The following is a 12,622-nucleotide window of genomic DNA, read 5'->3' as shown; positions in this document are numbered from 1 at the left end:
GAATGCACACCCCTACCATTCCATACCTGGCATGTTTGCAGCATACTTTTGAAATTGTTAAGCTTATTTACTCCAGTCTCAACCAGAAATCTCTGTAGTTCTTTTAAAGTAACCTTAAGCCCCATAGTGACCTTCTGCAGCAGTGCTGTTTGGCTACTGACTTTGGAAGCATGGCCTGATCGAGTAAGGGTCTTGGTGGTGCCAAATTGTTTTTGCTTTACAATGATAAATCTTACAGTGCCCCAAGGGATATATTCAAACACATTAAATTGTTCTTATAGCCTTTCCACAATCTGTAACTTTTTAATAAAGTTATCCTGGATTGGCAGCTTCATGTTCAGCGTGTTTTGACCATTGCTACAAATTAACTTCATTCAAGAGAAGCAGCTTGATTCTTCTTACAAGAGTATTCATATCTTTATCTTCTCAGTTACTGTGAAGGGACACAGGTGGGCTCTGTTTAACTTATTATGGGCCTTGTTAAGGCAATTTTTTGAACCAAAGATAATGACAAAGGGTGTGAATACTTATGGAATTAATATTTTCTGTGTGCATTGGTGGGGGGTGGGGTGGAGTTGAATTCCTACAGGAATTAATTTTGTAATATTTCTGTACAGTCATTGGGGCCAATGCAATAACTGTGTGCAGAAAACAGGCGCTAGGGGTTGAGCGCCCGTTTTCCTAACACACGCCCAGCCACCTCTCCTGGGCGCAGGATCCAATATTTAAATTAGGGGTCCGCAAAGAAGGAGGCACTAGGGAAAATGTGTGCGACCCTAGCAGCTCCTCTGCATCAGGCGCACAGGAGAGGTCGCTGTCAAGCAGGTTGGGAAAACAGATGCTCAATCTATGAGCATCCATTTTCTCCGGCATAGACACGCACAAGATACAAGGCCTGGACCGTGTAGCCTGTGTGTGTCTATTGGATGTCCAGAAATTTTTTTTTTCCAAAAACTTACTTTTTTTTTTTTAACTAAATCCGCTTTATTGAATCCTCCTACTTTGTATTGCTATGAAACTATTAGGAGGAATCACAGAAAGGATTTTTCATTTTTTTTTAAATGCACCCTTGAGCATGGCATACCTTTGGGGCTGGCATAAAATCTGCCATGTTGCAGTGTGCGCATTGGCCGTGTGGGAAATTTTTTGCATCGTGGGGATTAGCTAATAGCCTCATCTACATGGAATTTACATAGGATGAGCACTATTAGCTGTGCGGTAATTTGGACACACGTTTTGGATGCACTTATCCCCATTTTGCATCGGGGGTTATGGATGCACATCCAAAATGCACGTCCAATCACATGTTAAACTGAGCGCTAACCGCTGTGCACAGAATTACATCAGCCCCATGACAAGGGACCTGCGCACAGTATTACATCAGCCCCACGACAAGGGACCTGAGATCTGCCTCTAAATGCTTGCATGAGATACATAATGATAATGCATTTACATGAAATTTGTAATAGATCTATTTCATCAATTGGACCCATATTATGGAAAACACTTCTGGCTATTTCTAACCTTAGGGTCTTCCGAAAAAATTAAGTGATCCTGTTTAAAGAAGCTTTTAAGGTTGATTTTTAAAGATGTTTTATGATGATGATGTTTTATTTTACTGCTATTGTTTTATATGTTTGTACTCCACTTAGCATTTTGTTAATATAGGCAGAGAAGTATTATAAATAAATAAATAAAAATAGAGTATACTGTGTAGATCAGTGAAACAAACTCCTTCTTTAATGCATTTTGATTTGTATTTTTTAGACAGCAGAAAGTGAAATGGAGTGAAGACTTTTTTTTTGCAAGGCACTGTATAGGCATGAGTTCTATTACAATATGAGATCCAAACGCTTCTAAGGATGCGCCCCAGCTAAACTAGGAACCTCATGATCTTCCAGAAACTTACTCAACTGAGCAGGTCAAAAAAAAAAAAAAGTGACCCTTGATACTGATTTCTTTTTTTCTTCTTTATGTGTAAGAGTGGAAAGTGAACATTTTTGTTCTATTTCTGGAAACATGTTCTTATTTCTTTACAAGATGTACTTTTAAATCAAATTAAAAGAGTGACCTGGGTAGATGGGAAGCATGGCATGTGTCAGTTGGAGAAGGGGCATGCATGATTGGTACTGAGATACTTTGGTATCTCACTGCTTTTCAAAAGCATTGAGGTGTCCTGGGGCTGCTTCTAGCTTAAAGAACAGCTCACATAATTGTAATTTTTTAATATCTGCATTTTTTTAATTTAATCTTTACTGAGTTTATTTGATTCTGTAGTTTCCTCCTGCTCCTTTGAGTCTCTATCTCAAGTGGAATCAGTGCTGGGATCTCGGCACCATAAAACTGTAACTTGCAACTACCCAGGGATTTTTCCCTCTGTTCTATATCCCTTTGCAAGTCCATGTACCAGAGCTCCCTCCAGAATCCTGCACGCATGGCCCCTAAATCTGTCCACTAGGAGTTTTTGAACATTGACATAGCTAGAGACTCTGCCACCCTGAGGGTGTGAATACTGCCTTTGCAGCATTCCCAGCCCTAGCTGATTCAAGGAGCGGACAACTCGACTCTGGGATCAGACTGGGCACTTCCTCATGGCACCGAGCCAGCCCAGTCTCTTCTGTCAAACTGCTTTAAAGCTGCCAGTGAATCTTTCATATTTACTGTGCTCAGTCCACCTAGTACCAGGGAGACATGATAGAACTGTTCTGCAAGATGGCACCGAGCTACAATTCGTAACAGTGGCAATAAAATAATTATTTAAAGCAGTTGGCAGTTAAACAAAATCATTGTTCCTTATTTTTAATTCTGCTCTATTCTTTTCTCTTTTCTGAGAAGATAGTGATATTTACGGGTTTGTGAAAGCTCTTTCTGCCTAAACACTCCTGTCATGACTTTTAAGAAAATTAAGGTGCTATCGTGTTGTTCCTTATCAGGACTCCTTGCAGGTTTCAGACTAATAGATGAAAAATAAGAATACACCACACAAAAATGAAGCTTAGACTTTAGGAGAGAGATTTTTAAAAACAGAGGACATGGTCCTAAAAAAAACCAAAAACATACAGCTTATGTTGCAGACTAGTGCAAAAAGATTTGGGTATACAATCAAAAAAGATAAGAACTGGGCAAGGAAGTATTTTAGGAATGCTAGAAAATAGTAGTGCTTTGGAAGAGGAGTACTGGAAATGTATACAGCAAGATGTAGATCAGGGGATTTAATTGCCCAGCTGCAAGTTACTGAGTCAGGTCACACCAGCAGTGAATGAGATTTGACACTGCATGTCTGAGTGGTCCATTGAGACACCGAATATGATGTCAGATAAAGACTGTGAGGCTTGTCTAGTCTGCTTCTTTTTCCCTTCCTGTTGCAGTATCACAGATCTTACTTGATCTCCAGCTTTACTCTCACTTCCTCATTACTTAAAGGCCATTGTAATAAGGTGCATATGGCTGTGCGTACAGGTCAATGCATGGTTTTGTGCATATTTTTGTGCACAAGTACTCCCGAGGTAGCATGGAGCTTAGTGAACAACAAATGTGCATGAGTAAAATTTGTGGCCAAAAATTAGCTTGCCTCCATGCAAATCTCATATTAATCAAGGCATTAGCTATTATTCCCCAGTGCAGAGAGGTGTGTAAGCTTTTAAGTTTTGTTTTTTTTTATGCTGGAAATTTTTCTCCTGGTCAGTGGTGGATTAAAGTGTCTGGAATTAGTGTCAGTCTGTGGGGCTGAACCTGGAGTATGTAGTGCGTGGGTCCTGTACTCGGGACTTCTCAGTCAGCAAGCAGGAACAAATCAGCCATAATGCATGGGTTACGTTATCCATTGGCGCTGACATGGTTCCAGCTCTCAGAGCTCAGTAACGTCTTGCTGAGCATGCGAGGGGCACATATGCTGCCTTGTGAGCCCCTCAGACTTTCATCACCTGAGCAACCACACAGATATGTTCCCAGTCTTTCTCTTAAAATATTTTTCATTTTTGATTGTGTTTTTGAGTTTGGATTGTGACTCCATTTTCTATTGCTGCTGCCTCAACAGTGCCTCAATAGAACATTTCAATTATTAAAAAAAAAAAAAAAAGAAGATGAAGCAAACAAAGATGTGGAGAATTCCAGAGCATCTTAAAATTCTCTGCAAAAAAAAGAAAATTCTGTGCAGGAGAGGAATTCTGTGCCCTGTAGTTACGCAGAATTCCCCCAGGAGTACAAGGCAGGCACCCAATAGCGCCAGCATGAAAGGTGGCGCTATTTGGCGCGCTCCTGGCGGCGATAACGGGTCTTACCTTATCGCCACCAGCGAAGTTTCCGCGGCATCCGCCCCGACTACTCCTCTTCCGGTCCCAGCGCTGCCCCTATCTAACTATCACACGCGAAAAGTCCCTTTTCGCGTGCGATAGGGATAGAAAATGACCCCCTAAATTAGCCAGATAAGTAGTGCCACCCCAATCTTTCTAGTGCCCACCCATTGGGTATCCAGTGACTTATCCAGCTAAGTGGCGGCCGCTGAATGTAATCGGATATTCAGCGGCCATCACTTAGCCGGATAAATTGCTACTTATCCGGATAACTAATGTTGTGTCAGCCTCAATCTGTTTTAGATTATGGAAACTTGTCATAGGTTGGTAATAATGTTTACATGTTATATGTATCAATTTGGTTATATATTAAGAATTTTCTGGAACTCAGTGTCTTTTTTTGCTAAGCTAGTAATACCTTTAATAAAATAAATGAAATAATGGGGAGTCAAAATTGAGAAAGGATCTATATAATGGAGTTATTGAATTACATAAGAGCAAGCATCAGGTGTTATGTTATATTTAGTTGGTATCCATATTTTGGTTTAATGCAGGAAAACAGCAGCAGTTTCAGTAGTTCTTTCTGCCCTGTATACCTGCTACTGCTTCTCGTATATTTTTCCCAGCCATTTCTTCAGCTGCCCAGCACTTTTTAAATAATTGGTAATACATGCCACTATATACCTATATTTTGGGTGCATGTGTATTTTTAATGCTCCGAGGGCATGGATGCCTGAATACAAGAGGAATCCATTATACTAGATTGTTTTTCATTTCTTGTAACTGGAAATGGAAAATCAGTATAGACAATTGAAGATTAATTATGTATTGCTGTTATTTAAGGATCTTGGTTGGAGGTAGCCAGCACCACCTGGCCTACTTAGATGTCTTAAAATAGAAGCAGGAAGCAGGTTGAGCTGCTGTTTTTAAAATATTTCCTGTCAGCTAGCAGGGATGAGGGTGCCAGCTGACATTCCTGGGGATTACGTTCTATGATAGTTTAATAGATGGCTTTCCTCATCATGCACCAGACACACTAGAACACTCACCCGATGTAAATGATAAAATTGGACTTTTGTATTATTTTGAAATTTTTTTTAGCAGTTTTCATGCTGCCGTGTTGGCACCAAGGGTTAAGATGACACACTATGTTCCAGCTAGTTCATGTGAAGGAACAACTGCTTAAAGCAAACCAGTAAAATCATCTCAGGCAAGGGTACTTGACATCTCAAAGTTGTTTAAAACAGGTCAAGGTAGGATCACAAGTCTATGGTATGCAATGGCAACTCTGTTTCTCAGAACCATGACTGAGTGAACCCAGATCTGATTACCCAAATACATGGGCTATTGAGTAGATAAAGCAGCAAACCGAAAACACATTTGGTTCTTCTATAACATACTCCCTATATAAAATAGAACGAAAAGGTAATGGATTAACTAATTGTATCCCTACATGAAATTATGTTATGCTAAAGTGCCCTGAAATTCCCTTAGATTTATTTATATTTATAACTCCCCACTTCCTGGAGGACTGGGGCAAGAATATATAATATAAAACAAATTATATTCCAAAACATAAAAATGGTATATCCAGGGAACCCAAGTATGAAATCACGGCCAAAGCTGGTCCTCAAGAGTCACAAACAGGTCTGGTTTTCAGGATATCCACAATGAATATGCATGAGAGAGATTTGCTTGCAGTGGAGTGTATGCAAATCTCTCTCATGCATATTCATTTTGGAAATCAGAATTATCTGTGGCTCTTGAGGACTGGAGTGGGCTACCCCTGATCTTACCAACCCCCATACATCCATAAAAGTGGTATACAACCAAGCATATAACCATCCAAGCCAGAACATACCACCATCTGTACTCCTAATTTTTCTGTCCTACCTACCCCACAGTGGCTCTTCCAGCAGCTTGCTTTGTCCTAACTCATAGTTAAGTAAAAATAGCAGTCTGTGATCCTTATCAAAAAAGCTGCAGAAAATAGCAAAGCTTCCACATGTTTCCTGTAGTTTAGATTAGGCAGTTCTAAAAATTACCTACACTTGGGCTGTGTAATTTTCAGCAGTCCTCGGAGGGATAGTTTACATGTACAAAGTACGCACAGGTTTTATCCAAAACTACACAGACCTATACGTATATATATCTGCTATCCAGCAGACCTTCACATATATATATATCTGCTATTCAGCAGAGGTAAATGTGTGCAGGTAGATTTATGCACATACTGTACATTTGAACTTCAAAAGTAGGCATGTAACTGCTATCCCTCATCCCAACTCCCCCCCCCATGCTGTGCATGTAAAAGTACACATGAAATCGCTTACACATGTACTTTTATGCACACAACCCCTCTGCCCCTCCCCCCTCCCCCCCAGCAATTCTGAAAAGCCCATAAGCCCACACAACCATGTTTTCTGCATGTAAATGCTTTTAAAAATTCTTACTAAACACATTCCCTCTGAAATTGCTATACCCATTTCTATTCTACCCAAAGCAAGCAGGTAAAATGGAGGCAGTAAAGACACTGCCTGGAGAACACCCGTTTTTCCCCTTTTTATGCTTTCTAAATCCTCCAGCCCAGATGACTTGCCCTGGAAGCACTGGGAATCCTTAATAGCCCTAAGGGCTTGAGGGAGATCTCTTCTAAGGCAGTCCCTCAGTACTGCTCTTTAAGTTCAGCTGCCAGCTTCCCTCTCTGTAGACCTGAGTGCCTATTTCCAGTAGGCCCCAGCAGAAACCAGGGCTACTTTCGTGTCTGCTGCTACTCCACAGGGCACAACACGACAGCCTGAACTGTGGGGCCATCCCTACTCCCAGCTTGTATTCCCTTTCCATTGGTGGAGCTCAGTTTGTTTTAAAGAATTCAAAACATACAAAGCAGTAACATAAAAATGAAATGTTCCTTTTGTATACAGAATTGTCCTTTAAAGCAATGGAGCGTGGCAGCTATGGGAAGAGTCACCTATAATTTCTGTATAGTGCTAATAAACGCAGCAGCATCTTGGAAACAATTTTACAACAATTTTATTTCATTTCTGGAAAACTGTTTACCAAGTTTGTTTTTTTAGTTACTAATTTACTAGGTTAGTCATGGATTTTACAGAGTATTGATAAATAATGCATTTACAGCTGGTTCAGTGGTCTTCAGGGTGTGCTAGTGTGGCCTTTGTTCTGAGGTTGAAAGAGCCAAAGATTAACAGCAGTTCCTGAAATGGCATTACTGTAAGTAGAACAGATATTCTGAGAGGGCTGTATGCTAATATCCCCATTGTTCTTCTCTGGAAAAACATGAATGATGTACAAGTTTAACCTGCTCTGCTCTTCTGGTATAATGTTTGACAAGTTTGTATCTAAATGTGACCCAGAAGATTGAAGTCGAGCCTTGTCATAGCTTTTAAATGGGTCCAAACAGAAAATGGTTGTGATCCACTACACTATTCAAGCTTCCCAATAATTTGAACAAACCCCTGGTTTTAGAATGGTTTTTCCATATGTCTTCTTTTTTTCCTGTTTTTCCTCAGCATACCTGAAAACCCGTGGTCTGGCCATGGAATTTCCGTTTTTTATTCCATTTTTGGACAGAATCGGATGACTTCAGCTTGGGGAACAGCTCAGTGATTTGACGCAGGGATACACAGCTTTTGCTTCTCCGAATGTGAATCTGGCTCAGGTCAGTAAGGACTGATTGTTGTTTCTGGCATCTGATGCCTCTCTTGGTGTGTGTGAAACAATTCGCGGATTTAGGCCCACTCCCATTAGCCAGGTATTCACATTGCTAAACCTAGCGTCCTAGCTGCCACCAATTGGCAGTCTCAGTGGAGAGATCTAGGACTGAACGAGCATGTTACATGTTTTCCCCTTTCACCCCTCCAAAACAAAGTTGAGGCAGATTAGCAGTGAACTGGAGAAAGCTCACTTTTCTACACATCCTCTACCTATTGTGCCAGTAAAGGATGTCAGTTTCAAGCTTGTCAACGTGTCACCTTTCACAAGTATTGCAAGTTGTTAAACATGTACACGAAAAAACAAGAAGCAAAACAGATAGTAGCATTCAACCTTCCCCTTATCCCAGGCTATAAAAATAAAACAGTAAAATTAAGCACATTGCCTGAGGAACAGTTTCACATTCATTAGCCTTATAAAGATCCCAGTGCAATAAGGTGCCCTAGGCTGTGTGCACATCACTGTACAGTTCTGGGCAAATTTTTGTGCATAGAATTGTACTGTCCCAATGTAGCAAGGAGTCATATATACAAAGACGTACATGCAACCCTAAGTAAAATATGCACATGGATTAGCACTCCTCCATGCAAATCAAGTTAATCAAGGCATTAGCTATTACTCCCCAGTGCAGAGAGGTGCTTAAGTCATATTTTCTTAATGCTGGAAATTTAACTCCTAGTCAGAAATGGAATAAAGTTTCTGTGTCTAGTGTTAGTCTATGGAACTGAACCTGGACAGTTTTTGTGTATATAAAACATGATGTATGTTTTGCGTACACAACTTTTATGAATCAACTTATGCTCCTAACTTGTTTAGTGCACATAACTTTTAGGAGCATAATTTGAGGACAACGTTTATGCACAGAAATAATATTTTATGTAAACATCGACGCCAATATTGAAAAAACTATAGGACAGATCATTTATCCGGCTAAAGTTAGCCAGATAAACTGGAAAATCAGTTTCATGGGTTGGCACTGGCATTCACCCCTCCCCAGTAATGCTTACTCTTAAATGAAGGACCCCTCCTCTCCTCACTTCCCAATCCTAATTCTTCCATCCATCCAGCTGTATAGTTAATCCCAGTCTAGCACCGGGACTGCAGTACACTGCGATTCGAAGCACTTTCAATATTTCTCAGCAACATTAGAAGCGTGTACGGTACTAGCATAGCTATCAGAAGAATCTCTGAGAACAGTACTAGTAGTTTATGCTTACAACATTGCTGTTTGAGCAACATTGGAAGCACTTGGGATCACAGCATACCATGATCTTGGTGCCAGACAGGGGATGACTAAGGGATTAAGGTCCAGGTGAGGAGAGAGGAAGAGGAGGAGGCCTTCATTTAACAGTAAGCCATACCAAGGAGGGGGCAAGGGGAGAGATGGAGAATGGTACCAGTCTGTTTTGGCTTGGAGTAGTTTCAAGACTATCCTTCCCTTCATTCAACTGAGGGATTCAATGTGCGCTCTGGATCTGAAACACACTTATGCGCAAATATCCAGTCACCCTGGTCATTGGAGGTTCCTCAGGTTTGTGGAGAAGGAAGTGCACTACCAGTCCAAAGTGCTCCTTTTTGATCTCTCTGTTGCCCTGAGAGCATTCATGAAGTGTCTAGCAGCCATGGCTGTATCAGCATTGGCAGAGAGTCTGTTTTCTCTTACCTGGACAAATGGTTAGTGATGGATCCTTCCCTATGGAGTCCCTTATGATAACCATCCAGCTTCTCCAGTCCCTGGGGTTTCTGGTGATTTTTTACAAAAGCAATCTGGTCCTGTTTCAAAAGATTTAATTTATAGGGGCATTGATAGACTTGTTTCAAGATAGAGTGTTGCTCCCTATTAAAAGAACTGAGTATTGTTGGGCCTGGTAAGGCCCCTACTACAGCAGGACTGGGAGCTAGCAAGATTGGTTCTCTTTCTTCTCAGCCCCATGGCTGCAGCAGTGGATGTGGTTCCTCTGGCTTCTCTGCACATGCGGGTCTTCAGTCGGCGCTCTGATATCAATGGGATCCTTTTTCTCAGCCACTAGCCCACCAAATATCTGTAACTCCCAAGTTAACATCCTTCAGTGTGAATGAACCAAGAGGTTCTAAATGTAGTTCTCTCATTCCACATCCCAGCGCATCAAGTACCCTGTCTACCGATCCCTCCACCAGGAATTGAGGAGTATACACTGGTGCGATGTAGATCTCTAGTAGAGAGCCATCTGCAAATCACCCTTCTCAACCTATGTACCGTTTGTTATGCAGTAAGGGCTTTCTCTCACCTGTTCTCAGGATATAGAATCTTAATCCATAACCAAGTGGCCATGTTCTATATAAACACACAGAGAAGAAAATGCTCATATGTCCTCTGTGAAGATGCCCTCTGATTCTGAACATAAGACTTGCCATGCTGGCTCAGATAAAGGTCCACCAAGCCTAGCATACTGTCTCCAAGATGTGGCCAATACAAGTCGTAACTACCTGGTAGATCGCATAAAGTAGATCTAATTCCTGTTGCTCACTCCAGGGATAGCAATAGCCTTTTTAGTCTACTAATGTTGTATGGACTTTTCCTCCAGGAACTTATCCAACCCTGTTATAAACCCCACTATACTAGTCATCTTAATCATAAGAACATAAGAAATTGACATACTGGGTCAGACCAAGGGTCCATCAAACCCAGCATCCTGTTTCCAACAGTGGCGAATCCAGGCTACAAGTACCTGGCAAGTACCCAAAAACTAAGTATAAACCATGCTACTGATGCTAGTAATAGCAGTGGCTATTTTCTAAGTCACCTTGATTAATAGCAGGTTGTGGACTTTTCCTCCAAGAACTTATCCCAACCTTTTTTAAAACCACTTAAACTAATTGCACTAACCACATCCCCTGGCAACAAATTCCAGAGTTTAATTGTGCGTCGAGTGAAAAAGAACTTTCTCCAATTAGTTTTAAATGTACTACAAACTAACATCATGGAGTGCCCTCTAGTCCTTCTATTATCCAAAAGAATAAATAACCGAGTCACATTTACCCATTCTAGTCCTCTCATGATTTTAAAGACATCTATCATATCCACCCTCAGCCGTCTCTTCTCCAAGCTGAACAGCCCTAACTTTTTTAGTCTTTCCTCACAGGGGGGCTGTTCCATCCCCTTTATCATTTTGGTCACCCTTCTCTGTACTTTCTCCATTGCAGCTATATCTTTTTTGAGATGCGGCGACCAGAATTGTACAAGTTTTCAAGGTGCGGTCTTACCATGGACTGATACAGAGGCATTATGACATTTTCCATTTTATTCACCATTCCCTTCCTAATAATTCCTAACATTCTGTTTGCTTTTTTGACTGCCACAGCACACTGAGCCAATGATTTCAATGTATTATCCACTATGACACCTAGATCTCTTTCCTGGGTGGTAGCTCCTAATATGGAACCTAACATTGTGTAACTATAGCATGGGTTATATTTCCTTATATGCATCACTTTGCACTTATCCAGATTAAATTTCATCTGCCATTTGGCTTCCCAATTTTCCAGTCTCACAAGATCCTCCTGCAGTTTATCACAATCTGCTTGTGATTAAACTACTCTGAATAATTTTGTATCATCTGCAGATATGATTACTTCACTCGTATTCCTTTCCAGATCATTTATAAATATATTGAAAAGCACGGGTCCTAATACAGATCCTTGAGGTACTTCATTGTTTACCCTTTTCCACTGAGAAAATTGCCCATTTAATCCTAATCTCTGTTTCCTGTCCAGTTTGTAATCCACAAAAGGACATCGCCACCTTTCCCATGACTTTTTTCTTTTCTTAGAAGCCTCTTATGAGGAACTTTGTCAAATGCCTTTTGAAAATCCAAATACACTGCATCTACCAGTTAACCCTTATCAACATGTTTATTAACCCCTTCAAAAAAAATGAAGAAGATTTGTGAGGCAAGACTTGCCTTGAGTAAAGCCATGCTGACTTCGTTCCATTAAAACATATCTTTCTATATACTATGTAATTTTGATCTTTAGAACACCTTCCACTATTTTTCCTGGCACTGAAGTCAGGCTAACTGGTCTGTAATTTCCCGGATTGCCCCTGGAGCCCTTTTTAAATAATGGGGTTATATTAGTCGCTCTCCAGTCTTCAGGTACAGTGAATGATTTTAATGATAGGTTACAAATTTTAACTAATAGATCTGAAATTTCATTTTTGAGTTCCTTCAGAACCTTGGGGTATATACCATCCAGTCCAGGTGATTTACTACTCTTCAGTTTGTCAATCAGGCCTACCACATCTTCTAGGTTCACTGTGATTTGGTTCAGTCCATCTGAATCATTAACCATGAAAATCTTCTTCGGAATGGGTATCTCCGCAACATTCTCTTCAGTAAACACTGAAGCAAAGAAATTATTTAATTTTTCCATGATGGCCTTATCTTCTCTAAGTGCCCCTTTAACCCCTCGATCATCCAACGGCCAACTGATGTCCTCACAGGCTTTCTGCTTCAGATATATTAAGTTTTTACTGTGAGGTTTTGCCTCTACAGCCAACATCTTTTCAAATTCATTCTTTGCCTGTCTTATCCATGACTTACATTTAACTTGCCAGCGCT

The 12,622-nt window shown here is 40.7% G+C and overlaps 1 protein-coding gene across 6 annotated transcripts in view; it reads left to right on the top strand.

Moving 5' to 3' along the window:
• HMBOX1 (homeobox containing 1) overlaps window positions 1-12,622 on the top strand; it is a 434,799-nt gene that overhangs the window by 118,413 nt on the left and 303,764 nt on the right. For all 6 annotated transcript variants that reach the window (XM_029596166.1, XM_029596167.1, XM_029596165.1 and 3 more), the window contains exon 2: window positions 7,823-7,971. The gene's annotated coding sequence lies outside the window, so the exon portion shown is untranslated. The remainder of the gene's footprint in view (window positions 1-7,822; window positions 7,972-12,622) is intronic.

This window comes from Rhinatrema bivittatum, chromosome 3, assembly GCF_901001135.1.
Source record: "Rhinatrema bivittatum chromosome 3, aRhiBiv1.1, whole genome shotgun sequence".
Lineage (NCBI taxonomy): Eukaryota > Metazoa > Chordata > Amphibia > Gymnophiona > Rhinatrematidae > Rhinatrema > Rhinatrema bivittatum.
This window is presented reverse-complemented; position numbering and strand designations above follow the sequence as displayed.